Here is a 20,986-nt window from a genome sequence, read left to right as displayed (position 1 = left end):
TAAATGTTTTTAAATGTCTTTTTTAAAAGAAAAAGAAATAGAAAATAGGTTAAAAGCAAGTTCTTTACAAGCTCATCTTTTTAAACTTTTGGATTAAAGTGTAATTATACCACTTCCTTCCTCCAACCTTTCATGCAGTGCCCTCCTCTTCAAATCTTGGCCTCTTTTGTCATTATCACCATTACATATACACATCTAAATATATTAACACTATTTGCTTTAGTCTGTGTAGTATTACTTGGATGTATATGACTTCAAGACTAACTACTTGGTACCAAATAACCAATTAAGGGGCTCATTATTCCGGGGGGGGGGGAGGTTACACATACTATCTATACTCCATAACTCCCAGTATTCCTTAGTTGCTTATACGATCATCTTACAGCTTCTATTGAACAGGGTTTGCCCTGTGGTTCTCAATGACTATTTCACTAAATTTTATCAATATGTAAAGTTTACTTTCATAATTATAAAAGTATTAAAACAGAACAGACATATGCATCCCAGTTCAAAGCAGCAAAGTTTATCCTTAAGAACAAAAAACTCCCCAGAGTTTAATACTAAACCAGACTTAAAAAGACTGCACCATTGTCTAAATTTGACAAATCTTCCCTGGGTATTTTAAGTCACAAGTCAGTGGAAAGCGGGTTGCTCACAGGACAGTACACTCAAAAATGATAGACAGTGATCAGTCAAGAAAGAACACTAAGAAAATTCAAAGATATTTGGGAATGTTAAATTATAAGTACCTAAATATGGTAAACGTTAAATTGTGTCATGGAATGTTGTTAAGTTTTACTCTCAGATAAATGTTAGGTTGGTTTATCATCCTTTTGGGGTTTGTTTGTTTGGAGGGACAAGGTCTCAGCCCAGATTGGCCAAGTGCTATGTAGCCAAAGAGGACCTTGAGCTGATTTTCCTGTCCCCACCTCCCAAGTGCTAGGTTCTCAGGTACTACCAAGCCTGGGCTCTTACTAACCTTGAAGTTGGATATGGTCAAGTGGCTCTGATAAATTAATTATTTTAAAAAGGCTTCTTTAAAAAAAGATTTATAGGCTGGAGAGATGGCTCAGCGGTTAAGAGCACTAACTGCTCTTCCAGAGGTCCTGAGTTTAATTCCCAGCAACCACATGGTGGCTCATAACCATCAGTAACGGAATTCAATGCCCTCTTCTGGTGTGTCTGAAGACAGCAACAGTGTACTCACAAACAAACAAACAAACAATAAATAAATCTTTTTTTTTAAAAAAAAGAGGATTTATTTCTTTATTATATGTAAGTACACTGTAGCTGTCTTCAGACACCTCAGAAGAAGGCATCAGATCTCATTATGGATAGTTGTGAGCCACCATGTGGTTGCTGAGATTTGAACTCAGGACCTCTGGAAGAGCAGCCAGTGCTCTTAACCACTGAGCCATCTCCCCAGCCCATAAATAAATCTTTAAAAAAAAAAATGATTTATTTATCTTATGTATGAGTGCTCTATCTGCATGTACACCTGCATGCCAGAAGAGGACATTAGATCCCATAATGGATGGTTGTAAGCCACCATGTGGTTGCTGGGAATTGAATTCAGGACCTCTGTAAGAGCAGCCAGGTCTTTTAACGGCTGAGCCATCTCTCCAGGCCCCCCAAAGCCTCATACCACATCCCAATCTAGCCTGTAACTCACTATCGAGACTAGACTAGCCTTGGACTTACTCAATCCTGCTTTAGCCTACCAAGTGGTAGGATGACAAAAGTCAACACACCTCACCCACGTTAAATTTAAAATGCCAATTTGTGTGATTTGTTGTACCTCTACCATGATAGCCAGTCAAAGGTCTGAAAATTAGAACTCTACGGACACACATTCCTGAGCAAGGTCAACACAGAACAAAGCCCCCAGACACATGTGCAGCATTTCTTCATTCACTTAGCACAAATATCAAACACACATTTGAGTTAATTACCACTGTAGGCCTTAGGTAAATGTCTGAAGGTAACAAACACAAAGATCCCTGCTCTCACAATGCTTATGTTCTAGCTGCATTTAAAATTCTATCCTAGGGCTGGAGAGATGGCTCAGAGGTTAAGAGAACTGGCTATTCTTACAGAGGTCCTAAGTTCCCAGCAACCACATGGTGGTCACATCCATTTGTAATGGGATTTGATGCCCTCTTCTGGTATGTCTGAAGACATCAACAGTGTACTCATATACATAAAATAAATAAATAAGTCTTTAAAAAAAAAAAGAATAGAAAAGGATAGTTGGTATTTAAAAAAATAAAATTCCATCCTTTGATTCATTCCCTAATCTGATTATGAGGGTAGATGTTTACAAATGACTTCAGAAGAAATCATTCTAATCAATTCACACAAACACATGAAAAACTATTTCTTTCCTTTCCAAATGTCTCCCCTTGAAAATTCCAGTGAATTTTACAAATTCACTACGTCTCATAATTAGAAAGACCTTGGAGACTGTATTAGTCAGGGTTCTCTACAGTTACAGAACTTATGGAATGTCTCTATATATTAAGAGGATTTATTGTGATGTCTTACAGTCTAATTATCCCAACAATGGGCAGCTGTGAATGGGAAGTCCAAGAATCTAGTAGTTGCTCAGTCCCATGAAGCTAGTTGTTTGAGCTGGTCTTCTGTAGAAATAGGTTCCAATAGATGTGCTGCCGAGTAATTACAAGCAGTTGAAGAAGAGTGAATCTTTCTTCTTCCAACGTCCCTACATGGGCCTCCAGCAGAAGGTGTGGCCCAGATTAAAGCTGTGTACCATCACACCTGGATCTGGGACTTGCTTTGTTGCTGACCTTGAACTCAAGAGATTTCCTTGCTGCAGTCTTCTGGGATTAAAGGTGTGTACTACCTTGCCTAGGTCTAAGCTTTTCATGGCAACTATACCTCAAGATCTCCATGTCAAGATCCAGGTCAGAAACTTGTGCCTTCCAGCCTCAAGATCTGGATCACAGGTGTGTCCTCCAATTCTGGATTATAGATCATTCCAGATATAATAAACCTGACAACCAGGAATAGTCACCACAGAGTAATTTCAGTTTATAGATGAGATCAAGTGATTTGCCCAAGAAAACAGAATTACTAACAGGAGGGGCAGACTTGGAGCCATGACAAGTAAGAATGCCTATCAATGGGTCCACAAATGGAGTCTTAAGACTAGTGAGAGAGAAAAAAAAAAAAAAAAAAGAAAAAGAAAAAAAGACTAGTGACAGAGGAATCACGCAGGTCCCAGGCATCTGGGAAACTAGCTCAAGGCAAAAGAATCTCAGGTAACGAATAACACATAAAGAGAAAAGGAGTCACATGAGAAAGGACCTTTCAGAGCAGTCCTTACTCCATCTCTACACTCAAAATGGTTCAAAACAAGAATAATAAATTTAACAAAAGTATTTCCAAAGAAGATACTTAGAGAGAGCAAGAAACAACAAGTACAGCCTAACTAACCCTGCTAACAAAAAGTCAAATGAGACCCTGTTCAATCACCAAAGAGTATCCTCCTAACTTAAGGAGTGCCTTTAAAGATCTGCCTTTCTGAAGATATGGCAATAAATAGCTCTGTTAGTAAAATGCTTTCAATACAAGCATGAAGACCTGTGTTTGATATAATACAACTGGAATAGTGCTAGAGAGGAGGGTCTCTGGGGCTTGGCTGGAAAGCCCCAGGTCTCAGTGACAGATCCTATCTCAAAAAACAAGGGTGGACAGATTCTTAGGAACAATCTAGGCTGACCTCTACCTTTCACATACACATCTGGGATGCTCAGACACAAAGACTGCCATGGGTCCAAGCCAGTTTATCCCACAAAAAGGAAACCTTGTTATAAAACAAACAGAAACAACATGGAAAGCAAGCAAGTTTTAAATGGTTTTGTAGACTGGGAAAGCCAAGATTCAAAGGGCATCTCCAGTGAGCGTTTTCTTCCTACAATGAGAGGGGGTGAAGAATATGAATAAGAAAGTGGGAAAAACACCGGGCAGTGGCGGCGCAGGCCCTTTAATCTCACCCAGCTCTTGGGAGGCAGAGGCAAGCGGATTTCTGAGTTCGAGGCCAGCCTGGTCTACAGAGTGAGTTCCAGGACAACCAGAATTATACACAGAAACCCTGCCTCGAAAACAAACAAACAAACAAACAAAAAAGTGGGGGAAAGGTGAGCAAAAGAGGGTAGAACACAGTTGGAACTCATCAGAATCACTAGTGAAGAAATGACACTAACTTCCTCAGGGGCATGGAACTAATGACTTAAATACCTGTCTTTAGGCTACAACCCTTACACTGTTAGTGTTACGGTTTGTACAAGAACTGTTCCCTACAGAGTCCTGTACTGAAGCCTTAAGCTCAGCTGGCTGTGCTATTTTGGAAGGTGCTGAAAACTTCAGGGGGTGGGTTGAAACTGGCTTGAAACCTATCAATTGGCACTCCATCTTGTCGTTAGCCCTGCTTTGTCTCTGTATATGCTGTCTGTTTCTGTCTTTCCCCACTCATTGTAACGATATTTTGTCTTACATCAGACCCAAGCTATGAATCCAGCCAATCTTTAGTTGAAACCTTAAAGACAGACAGACAGACAGACAGATACACACACACAGACACACACACACTCACACACACCTCTTTCTCTTCTTAAATTGTTTCTCAGGTATTTGTCACAGCAACCAAAAAACTAAAAATTACAAACAGATTAGTTTTGAAGTAGTCATTTACACAACAGCAATCGAGCAAAATGAATGATAAAACAGCAATACTAAGTCGGGCGTGGTGGCACACAGCTTTAATCTCAGCACTCGGGAGGCAGAGGCAGATGGATTTCTGAGTTCAAGGCCAGCCTGGTCTACAGAGTAAGTTCCAGGACAGTCAGGGCTACACAGAGAAACCTGTCTTGAAAAACCAAACAAAAAACAAAAAAACAAAACAAAACAAAAACCCAGCAATACTGATTGGTATATCTTATGACATTCTTTATGAACTATACATTTTTAAAGATAATTTCCCATTCCCCTGGGAATAGTGAGGGTAGGAGTTATAGTCAGTTTGGTTTTTGGTTTTTGTTTTAATTATTATTTTCCTTATTTACATTTCAAATGCTATCCCGAAAGTTCGCTATACCCCCCCCCCAACCCCTGCTCCCCTACCCACCCACTCCCTCTACTTGACCCTGGCCTTCCCCTGTGCTGGGTCATATAAAGTTTGCAAGACCAAGGGGCCTCTCCTTGGGTACTTTCTCTAGCTCCTCCATTGGGGGCCCTGTGTTCCATCCAATAGATGACTGTGAGCATCCACTTCTGTGTTTGCTAGGCACTGGCATAGCCTCACAAGAACTAACTATATCAAGGTCCCTTCAGCAGAATCTTGCTGGCATGTGCATTAGTATCTGGGTTTGGTGGCTGATTATGGGATGGATCCCCCGGATGGGGTAGTCTCTGAATAGTCCATCCTTTCATCTTAGCTCTAAATTTTGTCTCTGTATCTATATCCTTTCATGTATAGTCAGTTTGTTAAACTGTGTCATCTGTACATTAAAAAACAAAAACTCAAAATTAGCCCTTTATACTCTTTGATTCATGACCAACAGTTAAAAAAAAAGAAAAGTAAAATCTTTTGAAAAGAGAGTAAAGCAGAAAGCTTGCTATCTGAAATATAAACTTAATATTTAAAAGAAAAAAGTAAAAGCAGGGAAACACGACTAACTTTAGGAGTTTGGGGAAAGATTAAGTTGATAGTGAGGGTCTTCATAAAATCTCAGTAGGAGCCAGGTGTGGTGGTACATACATTTAACCTCATCAGTTGGGAGTAAGAATCAGGTGGATCACTGCATTCCAGACCAGCCTCATTTACATAGTGAGCTACAGACCAAACATTCTCATTACGTTGTGTATGTGAATACAATGCACATTCCAGTATGAAAATTATAAGCATACAACTTACTTTACTGTTTCTACTGTTCTTTTACTGGCTTCTCAAACATCAAACCTTGAAATGTTGAAGATTTTAATCCTGACTTATTTATTTATTTAGACATGGCCTCACTATGTAGTCCCCAGTTGTCAAAAAATCTTTTTCTTTTTTCTTTTTTCTTTTCTTTTTCTTTCTTTCTTTCTTTCTTTCTCTTTCTTTCTTTCTTTCTTTCTTTTTTTTTTTTTTCTTGCTGAGTACATAGTTTAGGTCACTGTGCATGGTAGATAAACATTCTGCCATATCTCTAGCTACTTTACACACACACACACACACACACACACACACACACACACACATTCAATCACTGTGTTCCATTATTTCTTCCTTGAATGTCTTTTCTGAATGTAAAGCAAAATTTCCAGTTTCACAGCAACATGTGTACATGCAGTCATATATACAAATACTGTGACTGTAAAAGTATTTTTTAACTTTTAATTTCTTTTAGGTTTATTTTATATGCATGAATGACTTGCCTGCATGTATGTATGTGCACTACACGTATGCCTGACACCCACAGAGGTCAAAAAATGGCATCTGATTGCTTAATACTGGAATTATGGATGGCTGTGAGCCACCACATTGACACTGGGAACTGAACCCAGGTTTTCCTCAAGAACAAGTGCTCTTCACTGATCAACGATCTCTCCTGTACTCTCAAGAGTGTTTAGCCAGGCAGTGGTGGTGCACGCCTTTAATCCCAGCACTGGGGAGGCAGCCACAGGCAGATTTCTAAGTTCGAGGCCAGTCTGGTCTACAGAGTGAGTTCCAGGACAGCCAGGATTGTACAGAGAAACGCTGTCTCGAAAATCCAAAAAAAAAAGTACTTGTTTAAACAATGGAAAGATGTGTTTTTTTAATATACTTATTTTTATTAGTTTATGTGTGTGGGCTTTCCTGAATGTGTGTCACATACATGTATATGCAGAGACCAGAATGGGGCCTTGGAACTGGAGTCACACTACATTATAGGCCATCTGTGTATGTGTTGGAAACTACGTTTCACTGCAAGAACAACAACTGCTCTTAACTGCTGAGTTGTCTCTCTAGCCCATAATCCCAGTTTTATAAAAAGAAAAGTAGTTATCAGCCTTTAAAAAGCCTTAAAAGAAGCTATACATCAAAACAGTAACAGTTGTTCTATTGGGGTATTTATAAGTGATGTATTTAAACTTTTAAAAATTAATTTAAAATTATTTATTAAATATTGTGTGTGCATGCACATGCCAGAGTGCAAATAGAGGTCAAAGGACAGCTTTAAGGGAGCTGGTTTTCACTTCTACCTTGCTGAAGAGTCCTTCTTTAAAAAAAAAATTATGTATATGAGTACACTGTAGCTCTCTTTAGACACATCAGAAAAGGGAACTGAATCCCATTACAGATGGTTATGAGCAACCATGTGGTTGCTGGGAATTGAACTCAGGAACTCTGGAAGAGCAGTCAGTGAGTCATCTCTCCAGGCCCTAGAGTTAGAATCCCTCTTGCCATGCTGCAATAATAATACTGCAGGTAAGGTGACCCTCAAGCTGCTGGGGAATTCGCTGTCTCCCCTCTCCTAAGCCTCCCATCAGAGTGTTCAACTGAGATTATAGACTTGTGACTCCTCCTCTACCTCTTGGGGTCTCTTCTGTTCTTTTAATGTGGGTTGCAGAATCAAACTCAGGTCATCAGAGTTTGCAAGCACTTCTTTCTGACCAATGAACACTCCTGCTGGACCTTATGATTTTTGCTTATGTTCTGTTTTCTATTTTCTATTATGTTCATTTTCTATTTCAAATGAACTTTTGTTATCTTTACATTTAGATAAAATAATATTGAAGTGATTCTGCCTTAATTTTAGTGTTCTTGATGCTCCCGCCTATCTCCTACACACCTCTCCTCCAGGACTGGAGCAGCCTTTGGGAGAGTTCTAAACCACTCCTAATGTCATTATAAAGTCTAGTTGTGGGGGCTGGAGAGATGGCTCAGTGGTTGAGAGCACCGACTGCTCTTCCAAAGTCATGAGTTCAAATCCCAGCAACCACATGATGGCTCACAACCATCCATAATAAGATCTAATGCCCTCTTCTGGGGTGTCTGAAGACAGCTACAGTGTACTTACATATAATAAATAAATAAATTAAAAAAAAAAAAAAAGTCTAGTTGTGTTCCTAAAATTTGTTATTTCTACTTACCTATAACATATGTGAGTAGAAGCAGTCACATACCCAACTAACTTATGATTAGGGTTTCGCAACTATAGCAACACTGACCCTTGGAGTCATTGTTTCTTATGGGGGTCTGTCTGATACAGGATGTTTATAAGCACTCCAGCCTATGGTCGGTACATTGACAGTATCATCCTTTCCTTATGTCTGACAACCCCAAATATCCTACGGAGGAGAAAACTTCACCCAGTTGAGAACCACTGAAACAAAATTTTACAAATTCCCAAATCTTTGTGTGCCTGAGAACTCTGGGTGTACCGGACCTCTATGACATGTCTCATTTACAACATTTCCCAGTTTTATTTCATATGATGTTAACCAACATGAACTTTTAAAAAGACCAGACTTACTGTTCGCAATAAAAGTAATTCTTAGTCTGGATTCCCAGTCTCTGAACAGTTTCCTCAGTAACAAACCCTGCCTCCCATTCTATTAAATGCCTTACATAAGCCCTTCAATTCTTAGCTCTATAGCAGCTTTACCCAGTCCAGATCATCATACATCACTGCACCAATGAGGAAGAGTATATGATTTTGTAACCAATCTCACACCAAACTAGCTTCCCTAAAATCTGTTGCCTGGCACATTGCTTGAATATAGCTCACTGGATCCAGTACTGTGCTGGACACTGAGGCAATCCAAACCCCAGTGATTGCTGAGTGAAGTTTCAAGGTTTCCATAGGAATAAGTGCTGACTACTGGAGGCAGCTCGCTCTCCAGGTGTATTTCTCTGCAAGGTGTTATTAAGTATACTCATTCCAAATACAAAATAGTGTACCCAGTTTTAAAGAATCATGTTTCCGGGCTTGTGAGATGACTCAGCAGTTAAGAGCATTGACTGCTCTTCTGAAGATCCTGAGTTCAAATCCCAGCAAAGGGTGGCTTACAACCACCCATAATGGGATCTGACGCCCTCTTCTGGTGTGTCTAAAGACAGCTACAGTATATTTACATATAACAATAAATAAAGCTTATATACATAATAAATAAATCTTTAAAAAAAAATCATGTTTCCAGCGGTTCTCTACAGTCTCTGAAAAGTGAAACCATAAACTTTATTTCTATTTATCTTAGAAACATTTTTTTTTTCCTCAAACACAAAACTTAAGTGTGGTCAACACGAGCAGGGAATGTGGTTGGTGTGTGGATTCATTCATGTATAGACAGAGGTGTACTCACATAAATATCTCCGAAGCTCAAGCAAATGAAACAGGAGGAGGCGGCCTGTAGCCTCCGTGGGGCAAATAACTATGTAACCCTACCTAAGGTACTTGACTTCCCCGCGCCTTTTTCCCATGTCAAAATGATGATATTACTACCTATTCCAAAGCAGCACTCTTAAAACAACTCTTAGCACACAGAAAACAAAATTAATAAGTTATTGCTCGTTATGGTTTATTACAAGTCCAGCTACTATCCAAGTAAAAAACCCTCCGTGCATACACTTCTGACTTGAAGCTGATTTAAAAGAGTGAAGAAAAATCCTAAATGATTTTGTATAAGTTTCAGATATTAGGTGGACTGGTATCTCAGAAAGCTCGTTAAGTACGAAATCGGCAATGATTATAGAACTAATTCCAGTTACTTTTTTCTCCAGATCTGCCAAGAAATTGATATAGCTGTTTTCAAGGGACTTTATAAGCCAGTACAAAACAAATCAACTCTTTGTTATCTCCATACGTAAGCCCAGTTAAGCACCTAGGTACAATTACAGAATAACTTCAGAAAGCACAACGAGGTTTGAAAAGTTGCAGTCAACGATTCTTATGCGGCTATGTCAAGTTTCTGTCCTGAGAAACAAAAGCCGATCTGTCTGGGAATCAAAAATTCCTCAGAAAATAAGAAAATGCTTCAGCCGGGCCTAGGCAGCTCTGGGGAAAACCTGTCCTCGTACAGCGATCTTCTCACGCGCCCCGTCTTTCCCCGTAGGGTGTAGATGTCGACTCCACCCGAAGATAAATAAATGACAGCGGGTTTGATCCACGCCTCTCCGGCCAGGACCCCGGAGGCCTGCGGCTCCAACCTCCCAACTACCGCTCGCCCGGGGGCTCCGCGGGAGACCGGGGGCCCCACCCGCCTGCGCCCCGCCCCGACCCCGCCGCCCAGCCCGGGAAAGGCCGCTGCCGCGGGGCCTGCAGGTGGGCCCGGCCAGCTGCTCAAGAAGCCTGCCGCGCGAGCTGCAACGAAGGTCCCCACCGGGTCCGGCCGTCACTTACCGGCGCCTCATGGTACCGCAGCGCCCGAGCTCGGCCACTGTGCTGCTGAACCGCGCCCGGCAGCTCAGAGCGTCCTTCGGCTCCCCAGCCGGGCCCCACTCACAGCCATTCAAACACCGCCGCGCGCGGCCCGCCGGGATAGCTACCCGGTGGGCGGCCCGCCAGGCCCCGCCCAGCTCAGGCTCCGCCCCCTCGGAGGCCTGCGGGAGGGGGACCAGGGTGCGTGGCGGCGGCGCCCCCTGGTGTCCACAGGTGCGTCCGACGCTTTGCCACAAGAACAGTGGCCCTGCAGGTTAGGGACACCTGGGGCAATCCGCTGTTAAAATCGTTGGGGGGGGGGGAGATGAATATTCATTTTCATTTAAACGACCAGGATATAGAGGTTAAAAGCGTGGACTCTGGAACTGTGCCATTTTGGACGAGTCACAAAACGGTGTGCTTTTGAATTCCTCATCTGTAAAATGGAAATGAGAAAAAACGCATCTGCCTCGGTATTGCTGGGGATAGCAAATGGGTTAATACATTCAAAATGATTTGGAGAGTATGTGGCTCCTGATAAACACTACATAATTGCTGACAGTCTTGTTTTCTGTTATGTGCCATACTTCCAGAATCTCTTTTAACGATTTTTGTTTTGTTTTGTTTTGTTTTGTTTTTTGAGACAGTTTCTCTGTATAGCCCTGGCTGTCCTGGAACTCACTTTGTAGACCAGGCTGGCCTTGAACTCAGAAATCCCCCTGCCTCTGCCTCCCAAGTGCTGGGATTAAAGGCATGCGCCACCACCGCCCAGCTCTTTTAACAATTTTTATCAACTTTATTATTTAAAAAAACAAAAAAACAAAACTTGCAACTCCCAGCATCCTCCCCACCCCAAACTCACAGACTGCTGCAACAATCTTCAGACAAATATGTATAATATAGGTCCTCTCCTCAGAAAGCAAGTTCAGTCTCCTTGGGGTGGAAACAGGACTATAAGATTAGGATTAAGCCGGGCAGTGGTGGCACACGACTTTAATCCCAGCACTTGGGAGGCAGAGGAAGGTGGATTTCTGAGTTCGAGACCAGCCTGGTCTACAAAGTGAGTTCCAGGACAGCCAGGGCTACACAGAGAAACCCTGTCTCGAAAAACAACAACAACAACAAAAATTAGGATTAGTTCTGTCCCTGACATATTTTTAGTTACTGAGTGCAATTCCCTTGACCAGAGCCTGCTCAGGGTAAGCCACTGGTCAAAGGTAGCAAAGATGAGACTAAGTTTGTCTTCTGTGGTTGTTGTCCCCACTGCAGAAGCCAAGCAAGTAGGGCATTTGATGCAACTCTTCCTCATACATCCTGTGGCTCACTTATTTATATGTTCCTGAAAGAACTCTTAGGTCTTAAGGAAACGGCTGCTTAAATTAGGTTCAACGACATGTTTAAAGATTTCCTATGCACCTAGCAGACTTGTCTCCAGGTGTTGTAGACAACAGGAAGTGGCTTGGAAAGTCAGAAAGAGTGGTATTCCCAATACACCACACTGAGTGAGGCCATGAAAGGTATATTCTAAATGCTGTGGACATTCGGAGCTAAGAGGCCATTAGTTAAGTATAATGTCATATATTTGTCCTTTGCAATAATGGGGTCCTTGCTTTAATCCAAAAAAATAAGTAACAATGAAAACATTGAAGCAGCCAGTTATGGGAATGGGAAAATATTTCTAGACTACTTTGTGTGAGCAGTGTCTTTGAGAGCTGCTCAGGTGATACCGAGCACAAGCAGGCACATGCCCCCATGTGTAGCCACGCCTGTTAGCTCCATCTGGGTGAGCCAGTGAAAGGAGCCAGGCGAGAAAGAATACTTCCTAAGCATAACTTCTACCAAGTAGGTGGTGGTGTTTTAAAATAGAAATGTGACACACATGAAGTCACTTTCTCTCAAGGTATTTCTTCATCATCATAAACATGAATTTCTTGACGGCCCACTATGCAGTAAAAATTATTACTGGGCCCTCTGCAGAGGAGAATAAAGAGGGTAAGACATGTTCCTCACCTCAAGAGAGGCTGGGCGGTGTGGCAGCAAATGGCAGAGACCTGAGACTTGAAATCTGGTTTATTAACAGAAAAATCTATTAAAAGTAAGGCATCCAGGTGCCTAAAGGTAAGAAGAGATCTTCAGTGTGCTCATTTATGGAACTTGTTAAACTACAAACACTTAAATAGGTTCTTTTCCAGACTCAGATTTTAAGATTTACACCGGTAATGAGCTGCCAAGGTTTCCGGGTGTTGGGGGATGTTTTTGTGCGCTGTGTATTCCAATACTGATTTCTGTACCCAGACGTCTGGGGTGCAGTCCGGATTTTGTTATTGTCATTATGATGAAGGATTTCCTGAATTCTTATTTTGTAAAACTTTGTTCTCCATCATCTTCTGATTGGTCAATAAAGATCTGATCAGTCTATAGTTGGGAAGGAGAGTTAAGGCAAGACTTCCAATCCCCGTGAGAGGGTCCGAGGTGGAGAGTCGCTAGGGAGTCTCCACTGAGAAGGAGACTGGGGGAGACCAAGATGGCAGGTAACCCCACATGGCTGGGAGGTGACTGGGAGGTGACTGGCCAGGCTGGCATAGCCAGGTTAGAATGCTCAGAATCCTGCCCAGCTTAGTGCCTGAAGCTTTTAATAAATGCACCAGGTCTTTGTGTCATTATGTCAGAACAAAGGAGGGCATAGAAAAACCCTGTGCTTTTACATCCTGGTTCTTGTATTTTAACATATAGAATAAAGAAAGATGTCTTGATATTACAACTTTTGAAATACATATGAATTGTACCATTTAGATATTGAGAACACCAATACTTTTCCTATCAATAAACTGAATTTTTTTCTTGATACTCAATAAAGTTTTTTTTCTTTTCTTTTCATTCCTTGTCTTTTCTTTTTTTAGAGACGTGTGGCATGGGCCTGGGGAAGTAGTTCCATTCGTCTATAGTACCTGCTTTGCACAGGGGCCTGAGTACAATCCTCAGGACCCGTATTTTAAAAGCTAGCAGTGGCCTGGCGCGCCTTTAATCTCAGCACTCGGGAGGCAGAGGCAGGCGGATTTCTGAGTTCGAGACCAGCCTGGTCTACAGAGTGAGTTCCAGGACAGCCAGGGCTATACAGAGAAACCCTGTCTCGGAAAAACAAAAACAAACAAATGAATAAAAGAATAAAAGAATAAAAGCTAGCAGTGATGACACATGCCTTTAATCCCAGTAATGAGGAGGTGGAGACAGGTGAGTGAATACCAGGCCTCCCTGGCCAGCTGTAAACCACTCAAAATTGGGAGGAGGGTTGTGGAGCTTAGTGGCACTGGCCTTTAAACCCAGCACTGCAGGTGGGGAAGGAACTAGACAGAGGCAGGCAGATCTCTGAGTTCCAGGCTAGCCTGGTCTACAGAACAAATTCCAGGACTGCCAGAGCTACACAGAAAAACCCTGTCTCAAAAATAAATAAATAAAAATAAATAAATAAATAAATAAATAAATAAATAAATAAATAAATAAATACAGCGAGAGAGCAGCAAGATGGCCCAGTGGATAAAGGCTCATGCTGGCCTGGGTTTGAGATCCAGAACTGATGGAACCCATATAAGGGTGGAAGGAGAGAACCAACTCTGTGAATTTTCTTCTGATCTCCCCTTACCCAGTTTTGGCACATGTACACACACACACACACACACACACACACTGCACATACCACATTAAAAAAAAAAAAACCAAACAAACAACAGTGTCTGTCAGTTGTGGTGCATGTGTTGGTAGGATAATTGATAAAGAGGTAAGAGGATTGGCAATCAGTAGTTTGAGGCTCCTGGGCTACACATTTTTCTTCTCCCTTTGGTCACTACCTAGAGAACCATTTCTAAACACAAACCCACAGAAACACATAGCCTGTAGATTTCATTACTAATACATCCTCCTCCATGCCCCCATGCACTGAAAAATGACCAGGTGTGGCAGCACATGACTTTAATTCCAAGACTTGAGAGACAGAGGCAGTCAGATCTCCAGAGCTCCAGCAGTCAAGGCTCTGGATAGTAAGAATCTATCTCAAAACAAACAGAATGTAGTACCTGTGGCAGGGCCACTGGGGTTGTCCCCTTGCCTTCATATGCACACACAGCCACACGGAGACGTGTACCTGCAATCACATGAACATAAGTAAGAATAGCCCATGCATATTTTTCATGTCCCAACAAGTATACACATGCACAAAAAACGTGGCCTACTCCAGGCCTTTACAGTGGGCAGTCTGCAAGGGATTCTGTCCTTCATCTTTCCCTTGTGAGTGAATAGACAGCTGAGTTAGTCTTCCTGCCTCATTCCCTGCTATGTGTAGGAACACTTGGTGACAATGTATAAAGAAGCCCACACCCATAGACACCCCACAGAGTAAAGAACTCTATGCAAAGGGCTATGTGCACTTCTCAGTGGAATTAGGAGTGTGAAGGAGGCTTTGAGCTAGGGCCTACCGAGCTGGACAGGGTTCCGACAGGTCTGCTATTCCAGAGAACAGGAAGTTCACAGTAAGTTTAAGGATCACTGCCTGCCCTATTTGAGTCTAGCGAAGACAGCTTTGAAGAGAGACAGGCATGAAGACTGAAAACTTCAGGAGTCACCCAGAATGTTGTAAGCACCTGGGCTTACCAAGAGGTGGTGGTTAGGGACATTAGAAGATACAGCAGAGGCTGAGACTTCTAAGCAAGGCAGTGACAATTTCTTCCTTCTTCTGCCAACTGATCTGTCACCAGGTTGCAGGATGGCCAAGGAATGGGCAAGGAGGACTGTGGGCAAGAACCTTAGTTATGAAGATTTGGATTGGAGGTTTAGGGACCTAGAACATCAATTGCCTTGTGTCTTATGTTTATCCACTCAGACTGACGCAGAGAGGACACTGTTGGAAGAGACCTGCCCACAGCAGATCGTCTATGCCCTAAGCAACATCCACTGCTCTGCTTCAAGCACCTCTGGAAAATTCCAGCCAGTTGACTTTGGTGAAGTCAATCCCCATCTTCCTGTGCAGGCTGTGGGAGGAAGTAGCGGCAGCCTGAGATAAGGCAGCTCTTGTTTTACTGCACTCATGATTGTTTCAAACACAATACTGGCACCTGGCTTTGTGCTAGTAATAGCAAGTTTGTTTGTTTCTCGTGGATAGACAGGGAAGTGATAGAGAGTTTGGGGGGGTCTGTTGTGAAGATAACTAGTTTCTGATGCATATGCAACTCTCTTACATCTTCACAGTTGGGAAGCAGTGTCTGTCAGTTGTGGTGCATGTGTTGGTAGGATAATTGATAAAGAGGTAAGGTACATTTTAGAGGAGATATTTGAATCTATCATTAGTTTAGCATTAGTTTAACTCCTAAGTGTATGACTCTCTTACAGAACTATAGTGACAGGTACCCAAGGATGTTCACAGCAACGTTTGTTTGTTTGTTTGTTTGTTTGTTTTTTTAATAATGAAAGATGGGAATAATGTAAATGTCCATCTTTTGGAGATTGGTTAAGTTAGCATGCATCTATACTGCATATACTTTGCATCCTTGGAAAGCAAAGAGCTAGACATAACAGATGTAGAAGACATCCAAAATAGATTAATAGAGTTTAGTATGTTTGTGTTGATATAATGAGTAAATCAAATGCTCCATTCATAAATGTGTGGGTTTTTAATATTTATTTGTGTATATAGGTCAGTTCTCTTTTTCCACCCATGTGGATCCCAGAGATCAAACGTATGTCAGGCTTGGTGGCAAGTGACTTTATTATCCACTGAGCCATCTCTCCAGCTCCCCATATGTGTGTTTTAAGGGATGATTTTTATCTTTACAAGTACTAAATGTTACTGAATTCTGCTTCCATTTGTATTCATTGTTTGGACTGACACAGTAAAGTATAAGTGGCTTAGATGTCACAAACCAATATCCTCACTGTTCTGGAAGCAGGGAAGTTCAAGGTCAGTGTGTAAGCTGGTTCTGTCCGGGAAAAACTGGTTCTGTCCGGGGAAAGCTGGTTCTCTTCATGTTTGCAGAGGGCTTCTTTCTCACCGAATTCTCAAATGGTGGGTAGTGGGAAGAGGGCTATTTTCTGTCTCTTCTCTCTTCTTACAGGGTTACTAATGCTATCACGAGGGCTCCACCTTTATGACTTCATCCAAACTCAATGCTTTCCAAAGCCCTATCTCCACACTAGGGATTAGGGTTTCAACATAAGATATCTGTGAGAGACATAGATCTTTAGTCCATCATAGTCCTTTAAAAGTCTAAGGTTGAACTGATTGTTGTTTTAAAAACTAAGACAAAGGAATTTTTTTTTCTAAAGGAATTGAATTGGTCATTCAGATTGAGAGACAGTTTAGCCCACTTTGAAGAGGCGTAAGTTGCTCTCCAGAATGAGTGGTTGGATCCAGAGTACCCTAACGTGGAGAGACCTGTCAGGCCCTCAGTGTTGTATCATTATGACTCATGCTACGGTTGTCATTCTTATCCTTTAATGGGTTCTGTGGGAATGGCAACCCTCCCAGCTTCCTAAGCAAGTGCTGGAGGCAAGCATAATGGGGGACTTGTTACAAGTGAATTGCACAACACTCTTGAAATGAAGAAAAGGTAACTGCCAAGAAGAGTGGCCTGACTGAATCAACATCATTTCAGAACACCACACCACTAACTAGTCATGTTATCCTGGCTGGAGCATCTTACGACACTGCAGTCATGAACCAGAAAAGGAAAAAAATTTAGAATTAGAGTCCAGTAGGTATTATGTGACCACCCAACAGTCTTCCCTAACATCACCCCACTAATGTGATTTGAAAACATAGACCGGCAAAATAGAGGGTGAATGTTTCCTTTTAAGACTCTGTTAACTGACACAGGGATGGGGTTGGGGGAATGCATTATAAGAGATGGTCTTTGAGAGATTGTCAAAACCACAAGAAATTTGCAAATTTTATTGACATAACAAAGAGGTTTCAGGGATTGTTAGAACACACTGGAATAACTGGTTGGACAAGAAAGGGTAGCCAAATGGGGGGTTGGAGAGATGACTCAGAAGTTAAGAGCACTGACTGCTCTTCCGAAGGTCCTGAGTTCAAATCCCAGCAACCACATGGTGGCTCATAACCATCTGTAATGAGATCTGATTCCCCTTTCTGGGGTGTCTGAAGACAGCCACAGTGTACTTACATAAAATAAATAAATAAATAAATCTTAAACAAAAAAAAAGGGGGTAGCCAAATAGAAGTGTTATAAAGATGTCAGATGCTAATACAAAAACAAACAGCCGGGCGGTGGTCACGCACGCCTTTGATCCCAGCATTCGGGAGGCAAAGGCAGGCGGATTTCTGAGTTCAAGGCCAGCCTGGTCTACAAAGTGAGTTCCAGGACAGCCAGGGCTATATAGAGAAACCCTGTCTCGAAAAACCAAAAAACAAACAAACAAACAAACAAAAACAAAAAACCTCACAACATATCTATAAGATTTCTTTAGAGTTATCCATTCTTTCCATTCTTGCTAATCTGACTGAATAAAGACTTTCCTTGTTCAGGTTTTAATCCAAATTCAACTGGTTGGAGAAGATTGGTGTGAAATAGATTTTCTGATTCATAGTAGGAGGCAAAGAATGAAATACAGAAACAAATACAAAAGAGGCGGGGGAAGGGGATGTAGCTCAGGGTCATGGTAACCATCTAGTATGTAGGAACCCCTCCTTGGGTTTGATCCTCAACCCTGAAAGATGGATCAAAAATGTGCAGGTGTCCCATATAAAAGACAAACAAAATAACTCATGAGCTACCAAATCGAGGGTTGCCTATTTTCTATCATTAAAATGTTTGCTCAAAATACAAAGTAAGGGAAATTTAATGTTTATTTTGCAGTTTTAGTAATCCTGATAAAATTTCCAATTCACTGCTAGTGCAGTCGGAGGCACACAAAGAGGCTCTCAAAAACTGATCATGTTTTTCTTGAATTCATTTGTAAAAACCCAAACTTTGTGATTTTAGGCTAATGAGATGCTTTTGTTCCGTGCTTTTTAGGTCTTCCTGTATAGCAGTATCAAAAGAACCACAAGAAATACTGGCACCCAGGGCCCACCCAGAGGGAGTCAATCCCAATCGTTGGAAGCAGTGTCCAGGCACTACCATTTTTTTTTTTTTAAGGTTTCAGAAGTACATTGCTTTCTTCAACGTGTCATGCTTTTATGAATAGATGATCCTTTTTTTTTTTTTTTTTTTTTAAGATTTCTTTATTATTATATCTAAGTACACACTGTAGCTGTCTTCAGACATCCAGAAGAGGGCATCAGATCTCCTTACGGATGGTTGTGAGTCACCATGTGGTTGCTGGGATTTGAACTCAATACCTTCAGAAGAGCAGTCAGTGCTCTTAACCGCTGAGCCATCTCTCCAGCCCTACACAATCCTTTTATTTGGCTTCACTGTGCTTTGGTTTTGAAACAACTCATTGATTGGGAGACTAGCTGGCATGATTACTGATCTTGCCCTTTAGCATGGCTCTGCCTACAGTGTGCAGGTTCCACTCTGTTTCAATTTGTGTTGCTGTGTTTGTCCATACAGCAATACAGAAAATGCTTCCAGTTGCTCATAGAGCATTATTTGTCTTCTTTGGCACTGCTTTTTGCTTTGAACTTGAAAGCTGCTGAGTGTGTTTTATCCAAGGGAAACGTTGAGAGGATAAAGATGGAACTGAGGTGACTGTAGCTGTTGTTCTGGTATGAATTTACCCATAGCCATCCTTGCAAAGAGCCCTGAAAAACAAAGTCTTGCATTAGCATTTTTTAGTACTCCCCATATGTGCCTCCCAAGCAGCCACTGTGCTTCTAGGCTGAAAATTGCTATAGTTAATGCTAAAAGAGCTTCCAGCATAATTCAGAGACCCAGGTAGTCTGGAGTGGGGAGGGGGTGGAGATGAGATCTTATTATTTCTTTGAGTCTTTTCTTTTCTAGGAGTGTATATGGATGGAAAGGACAGTAGGCAAAATGCTTTTTTTGTTTGTTTGTTTGTTTTTGTTTTTGAAAGTGTCTTTTAGTGTAGCCCAGGATGGCTTGGAACTCAATATCCTCTGGCTTCCACTTCCAGAGTTCTGGGATTGCAGGCAGGCTCCACCACAACCAGCACAAATTATTATTTGTTGACAGCAAGTATAATACACCCTAGATCTAGAGGGCACCCTTAGAAATCATCTAAGTTTTACAAATGAAGTTAAGATCAAGAGGGTCCCTAATTGAGCCATTCAGGTTTAGAATCCACATTTCCTAGACTTATGAAAAAAAAAAAAACACAAAAAACCATGGCTTACAGGTTAAAGAGCCTGTACTGGTCTTATATATGTATTCAGTTCCCAGCACCCTTGTCTGGCAGCTACTAACCACTTGTAACACAAGCTCCAGATCTGACACCTGGCCTCCTCAGACACCTGTACATATATGCACATATACCCACATAGACACACACACACACACACACACACACACACACACACACATATAGTTTTAAAATTCCTAAAAAATATTTTCAACCCCTACACACACACATCGGTCCCTTTCCTTACAAAGCACACTCAAAACCCCATTTTTCTGGCACATCTGAAGACAGCTACAGTGTACTTACATATAAATCTTAAAAAAAAAAAAAAGAGTTCAAGGCTATCAATTGGCTACATGATGACTTTGAGGCTGTCTGAACTATGTGAGACCTTGTTTAAAAACAAAAAAAAAAATACAAACAAATAATCAACAAAAAAAGTGACAAGGAAAACGAGCAAGTGAAGTCTGTGGAGATACCCTTTCTTTTTTTTTTTTTTTCTTTTGGTTTTTTGAGACAGGGTTTCTCTGTGTAGCCCTGGCTGTCCTGGAACTCACTCTGTAGACCAGGCTGGCCTTGAACTCAGAAATCCGCCTGCCTCTGCCTCCCAAGTGCTGGGATTAAAGGCGTGCACCACCACCGCCCAGCTTTTTTCTTTTTCTTCTTTCTTTCTTTCTTTCTTTCTTTCTTTCTTTCTTTCTTTCTTTCTTTCTTTCTTTCTTTCTTTCTTTCTTTCTTTCTTTCTTTCTTTCTTTCTTTCTTTCTTTCTTTCTTTCTTTTTGCCCTTCATTTTTCTCCTGAAGCATTCTCACATGCATAGAGCAGTCTCCTACATTCTATTGGATGCTGAAGGAGTTGTAAGAAAGACAGAAAAACAAAAACAACAAAAAAGGCCCTGATCATGCCACGTGTCTTTAATTTTAGGCTAATCTCTGAATTTAAAGCCAGCCAGGGATACATAGTAGGACCTTGTATAAATAAATAGATTTAAAAGGAAAAAAAACTAACTTCAGATAAGGAAAGAAAACTAAAAGCAATTCTCTAATAACCATTTGACAGTTAAATCTTTCTAACCAGGGAAATGGGCCTCCAAGGGATGGGTGTAGGGCCCTTGATTGCACAGCTTGTTCATTTGCACTGTGTCCAGAATCCAATGGCTTCATCACTTCTGAAAACTTGTGCAGGGCTTGGAAGGCAGGCATCACTGGCTGGGAAGGCCAGGCATACTGGAGCTGGGGCTAGGGGCAGTGCTCAATTTTTATTTTTCATTT

At 41.5% G+C, this 20,986-nt stretch overlaps 1 protein-coding gene across 1 annotated transcript in view; it reads right to left on the bottom strand.

Moving 5' to 3' along the window:
• The window catches only part of Katnbl1 (katanin regulatory subunit B1 like 1), a 38,280-nt gene extending 27,763 nt beyond the window's left edge, over positions 1-10,517 (bottom strand). The window contains exon 1 of the mRNA XM_021193749.2: positions 10,386-10,517. The gene's annotated coding sequence lies outside the window, so the exon portion shown is untranslated. The remainder of the gene's footprint in view (positions 1-10,385) is intronic.
• Between the last annotated feature and the right edge of the window lie 10,469 nt (positions 10,518-20,986).

This window comes from Mus pahari, chromosome 3, assembly GCF_900095145.1.
Source record: "Mus pahari chromosome 3, PAHARI_EIJ_v1.1, whole genome shotgun sequence".
Lineage (NCBI taxonomy): Eukaryota > Metazoa > Chordata > Mammalia > Rodentia > Muridae > Mus > Mus pahari.
Note: the sequence above shows the minus strand (reverse complement) of the source record. Positions and strands in the feature narration are given on the sequence as shown.